The sequence below is a fragment of the Coenobita brevimanus genome, chromosome 114 (assembly GCF_032717465.1).
Source record: "Coenobita brevimanus isolate Jiangsu-jjx chromosome 114, ASM3271746v2, whole genome shotgun sequence".
NCBI lineage: Eukaryota > Metazoa > Arthropoda > Malacostraca > Decapoda > Coenobitidae > Coenobita > Coenobita brevimanus.
In genome coordinates, this window is record NC_137067.1 from 11,013,029 (window position 1) to 11,019,035 (window position 6,007).

Genomic DNA, 6,007 nt, shown 5'->3' on the forward strand with positions numbered 1-6,007 from the left:
CCATCACCGACACCTTCCCCGCCACGAAGACGCCGCGGTCCTCAGCGTGGCCATGGAGGCCGGCCAAGGGGTCGCCGAGGAGGCACAAGGGTGTCGGAACCCCGACCCACTGCGACCCGTGCGACTGGTGTTGACGCACGTGACGAGGGGTGGAGCAGTGGCCCATTCACGCCAGCAAATGGGCCCTTTACCGGATCCCCTGGGATGAAGGTTGAGACGCCAACAACTCCGCTGCAGTTTTTCCAACTGTTCTTCACCAGGGAGTTGTTGGAGTACTTAACCCGCGAGACAAACAACTACGCAGCATTCTTGGGGACTGGTTTGGACTCATGGTTTATCTGTAGTGAAGAGATGATGGCCAGGTTCCTGGGGATTTACTTACTCATGGGGGTAGTTACAATGCCGACCATCAGGCATTACTGGCATCGGTCCAGGGTGCACAACTACCCCATGTTTTCGCAAGTGATGAGTGGAAGGCGGTTTCGGGCCATCTTGAAACACTTCCACGCGTTCAACTCGCTTGCCATCCCCGGGGACAGTCAAGACCGGCTCATCAGGGTTCGCACGGTACTCGAGTACCTCCTTCAGCGGTTCAGGAACACCTACCAGCCCGAAGAAAATCTCAGCCTGGATGAGGGATCATTGGCTTGGAAGGGGAGGCTCAGCTTCCGCGTCTACAACCCAATGAAGCCTGCCAAGTATGCCATCAAATTTTACATCCTGGCTGAGGCTTGTTCGGGCTACATCTTCAACTTTGATGTGTATACGGGGCAGAGGAAGACCTTGGAGCAGACGGTCATGGGCCTCGTAGAGCAGCCGCTGAAGGATCAGGGATACAAAGTTTACATGGACAATTATTACAACTCTGTATCCCTGTGCAAACTCCTCTTCACTGCAGGAACCTACGTGTGTGGGACCCTACGCCTGGCTAGAGGAGCACCGAAGCAGCTGCAGGACATCGCACGGGGCAGGGATCTACCGGCGCCGGGCATCACATGGATGAGCAAGGATAATGTGATGGTGCTGCTGTGGAAGGACAAGCGCATCGTCAACATGATCTCCACCTTCCACAGCGAAGACACCATCCCAAAGCGGGTTCGAGGGAAGACCAGGGCACGTGACGGGACGACCAGATACGTCCAGAAGACCATCAACAAGCCCGTCGTGGTGGTTGACTACAATCGCCATATGGGTGGGGTAGACCACTTTGACCAAATGGTCCAATATTACCCTATGCAACGCCGGACTGTCAAGTGGACCAAGAAGGTTACGTTCTACCTCATCCAGATGGCGTTGTTTAATGCCTTCGCCCTGTACAAAAAGACCGTACGGAGGCAGGTCACTCTGCTGGAGTTTCTCGAAGAAATAATCGACAAGCTCCTTTTCTTCGACGAAGCAGAGTGGCCTCCGTCAGGGCATGTCATCCACCACGCCCCTGATCTTCCAACCCAACGGCCAGGAGGACTCCCAGCACCTGATGCAGCAACCACAGAGCTGCCCACACCAATGGCTCCTGCGCCACCAAGAGGGGAGGAGGACCAGCCAGGAGCACCAACTGCAGGAGGAGTCCCAGCACAGGAGCCACCACCAACATCAGTTCAGGAACCAGTGCAGGTGGAGAGGGAGCCATCACCACTTCCTGGTCCGTCGGGAGAACCCGCTGTCGCTGTGATGCCCGGGCCTGCAGCTGCACCTCCAGGAGAAGAGGACCAGGGACACCCAGGAATCCAGCCCAGCAGGCGACGTCGCTTTGTCAACCATAGGATGCGGCTGGACAACACACTGGGGCACCGTCGGGAGAGGATCCCTGGCAGGAGAAGGCTGCGGTGCACCCTGTGTTCCCTGGGCAAGATGAGGAGGGACACAAGTCACATGTGTCCTGTTTGTGATGTGCCACTTTGTGTAGGTGATTGCTTTGAACGGTTCCATACCGTGCAAAGTATTCCCTAGTGGAGTGTACACACACACAGACACACACACACACACACACACACACACACACACACACACACACACACCAACACACACACACTTACACACACCAAGACACACACACTTACACACACACACACACACACACACACACTCACACACACCATACCTACACACTCACACACACTCACACACACACTCACACACACCATACCTACCCACTCACACAGACTCACACACACACTCACACTAACACATACACTCAAACACTCACACATACACACACACACACACTCACACACTCACACTACATAACTCCTCATCTTCAAATCCCTGGTCAAAGTGGATCAACACCCCTGGAGGAAGTGAGTTCTTCAAATTTTTTTTATATATATGATAATCTATTACCATAACCTCTCCAATTTCCAGAGAAATAACCATTTCCTCCATCAGATAACACATATGAAAGAAAGTAATTCTCCACAGCAATAAAATTAGAAGTAATGTTTATGTGTAGTAGGTTATAACCATAGGAAAACACCCATGGAAGATGTTATAGTATGTACAGATAGTGGGAAAAACAATTGGTAGCATAGTCTTCTGGCAAGTGTGCAAGGAAATTACAGTGTGTGTAAAAGTTGTTTGCGATCGGAAGAGTAACCTTACTTTGTCTGCCAATTACTCGAAAAATATGAGACTTTCAGATTTCCTGTTACAACCATCATCAATACCACAAAAATAAACGTATGATCCATATCGGAATCTAAGCATTGGGAAGCTTTTTTTTGGGGGAAAAGGCGAGGGAAATGTTTTTTCACTCGCGGTTGTTATCAGTGAAAAGCGCTCGGAGTAATCACCTAACTTTGTCGGCCAATTACTCTAAAACTGTTTGACTTATCGATTTTCTGTAACAACCATGATCTATACCACTAAATTCTACGTATGATCAATACCAAAATGTAAGCATTACGTTACGTGTTGTGCGATAAAAGACGGTGGAAATGAGTGTCTCTTCCCGGCTGTTACCATTGAGAAAGGCTCGTAGTAATACTCTCATTTTCTCTGCCAATTACTCGGAAACTATTTGACGTATCGATTTCAAGTTTGAACCATGATGAAGAGCAGGAAATTCTATATATGTACAATACATAAATATGTAATATTACTCATAATAATTCGTGTTTACGTAGACAGGAACATTGCGTACGCCATGCGCGCATAACGAAAGTCAATAACGCACGGAGTGCCTTGTACTTTTTTTCGATTTACTCGAGAACTATGAGGCGTATGGGGTTTTCCCGTCACAGTGGGAAAGCTTGATAATGGGGGCATATTATTATGTAATAAAAACGTTAGGTCCCTGGGAAAACTTAGCTCTCAGAGGTCAGTGAAAATTTTTCGAAAATGGCTCTCAGTTTTTGACCATTTTCTCGAAAAGTATACATCGTATCTAAACCAGATTGGTTTCGTTTGAAAGCTGATGAAATTCTCTATAAAAAATATTTAGATCATTTTCCTGTAGAATGGAAAACATTCAAACGGCGATGTTGGGAACTCAAAAATGTTTACTCGACATGCCTTCCCTGGCTCATAACTTTCTGTGCTGTTGTTTTCCTGTGTTCTGGTCATGTTTATCAGATAAAACAAACATCCATGCATACATCGACATAGGTTTCATGGGAATACATTGATTTTTGGGGGGCGAAAATAAGGCAAGAATGTGTTTCATTCGCTCAATTTGCCCGCGCGCACGCTCACCGGCCGGGCGGCTTCGTAGTGAAAATTACGGGATCAGAAAACTTATTGAAACTTACCGTGCGCGAAAGGGTTTATTTCTGGGAGTAAAGTTAGATTGTATATTTTATTTATATATTTTTTTTAACTTACCATGTGATTTTTGTGAAGCTGAAAATCCCTATGCAAGGAAGAGGTTTTTACGCAGTGATGTCTGAACTAAGATGTTTTTTTCCTTGTAATACTATTTTTATTTGGCTGAGAGATATCTGTAAAAGGTTTCTTCATTTCCCCACCGTCCATCATCCCAGACCACCTCCAGCTGAGAGAATGGTGAGGCGGAGGGGAGAGAGAAAAGGATGAAGAGGAAGGGCAACAGAAAGGGGTGAAGAGGGAGAAGAAAAGGATGAGAAAGAAGAGGAAAAGAGTGAAGAAAAATTAAGGACGAAGAGGGGAACCACGAGCGCAAGGAGGAAATGAAAGAGTTAAGGGAGTAAAAGAAAGAAGTAGAGAAGAAGTAATAAAGGTCAGGAAGAGAATGGAAAGTAAAGAGTGTGGAGGAAGAGGAAAAGCGTGAGGCCAGGCTAGGTGGTTCCGACAGTTATGGTGAGCGTGACCCGCTGCAATAGCTCTTGAGTGGCTCTGAGCAATAAACCCCAATCATCGCTTAGATGTAAACCCTTGCCAGTCCCATTCGGTTGGAGCCACTTAACTTACTCGACTACCAGGCGTCTCCTGGGTTGTATAGGTACCACTCAGCGTATTCAATGGTTTCTTCGGTTACAGGAAACATTTTGGCATGTCAATGTGGTCACCAGAAGGTCGCACTACATCAAGTAGGTGGATGGTGGGAGCTTCTACAAATATTGTGCTATCCCTCAAAACAGGGCAGCCAACGAACGGGCATTTTACCTTATCCATCGTCTGTGATATGAGACTGTTTATTGCTGAATGTTTTCGTGACGTACACCCGGTGTATGTGTATATAGAGTATTTGGTGTATATTTGTATAGCGTACTTCGTGTATGTGTATAAAGTGTACGTGGTGTATGTGTATATTGTGTATGTGTATGTAGTGTACGTGGTGTATGTGTATGTAGTGTACGTGGTGTATGTGTATGTAGTGTACGTGGTGTATATGTATGTATACTGTACGTGGTGTATGTGTATATAGTGTACATGGTGTATGTGTATATAGTGTACGTGGTGTGTGTGTGTATATAGTGTATGTGGTGTATTTGTATATAGTGTACGTGGTGTATGTGTACACAGGTAACAATGCCACAAGGTGCAGTAATCAGTGAACCTGTGGGGGTAACGTTGGCTGGTTGGCATGCAGGTAATTTAGTGGGTGGGGCAGGTGTTAATTATAGGTGTAATTTGTGTTAATAAGAGTGTGAGGTCAGAGTCCTGGGGGTGTATTTCAAGGCAGGTTCGTCCACCAGCCTGTCTGCTCTCTCATTACACCACACGACCACATGTGACCCACACACAGCAGATTTGACACGGACGGCTCCAGGATTTAATGAAAGAGGATGAAAGTATTAATTACCCACTGAAGACAAACCTTTATCATTAATGTGAAAATCATAAGTTCTGAAAAAAATTCGTTGCTTCTCCCAGTCAATAATCCTTTTTGATAACTGTCTTGTTTGTCAGCTGTGTGTATTAAGAAAAGGCGAAACTTTTCCTCCCTTCTGGCGTCATTCAAATATTGTGACAGCTGAAAAGGATGGGGTCCAAACCCCCAGGACCCTCCTCTGGATCCGCCACTATTGGACTCGATTCCACGCACACTTGTCCTGCAATAGAAGTCAAAGTACAAAAGGCAAACAGCAACAGATATACAGGTCCTTTCCAGGTCACGTGTTATATAGTAGGAAAAGAATGCTATATTCCTCGTTTTATCTATCTATCTATCTATAGCCCGACACCCTAATCCCGCAAAGGGTGGCCGCAGACAAAACGCCTCCAAGTCGCTCTGTCACCCACCATTTGACTACCCTCCCCCCAACTCACCCCCCCCTCCCTCATATACCTCTCAACTCCATCCCTCCACCTCATCCTCGGTCTACCTCTCCCTCTCCCTCCCTCCACCTCACCTACATACACCCTCTTAGTCAGTCTTTCATTCTCCATTCTCTTCACATGTCCAGACCACCTCAGTGTATTTCTCCTAATCTTCTCAACCACATCCACATCCACCCCACAGCGTTCCTTCACTTCTTCATTCATCAACCTGTCCCTCCACGTCACTCCACATGCTCCTCTCAAGTAACTCATTTCCACTGCTCTCATTCTTGACTTGTTCCCTTCTTGCAAGGTCCATGCCTCGCTTCCA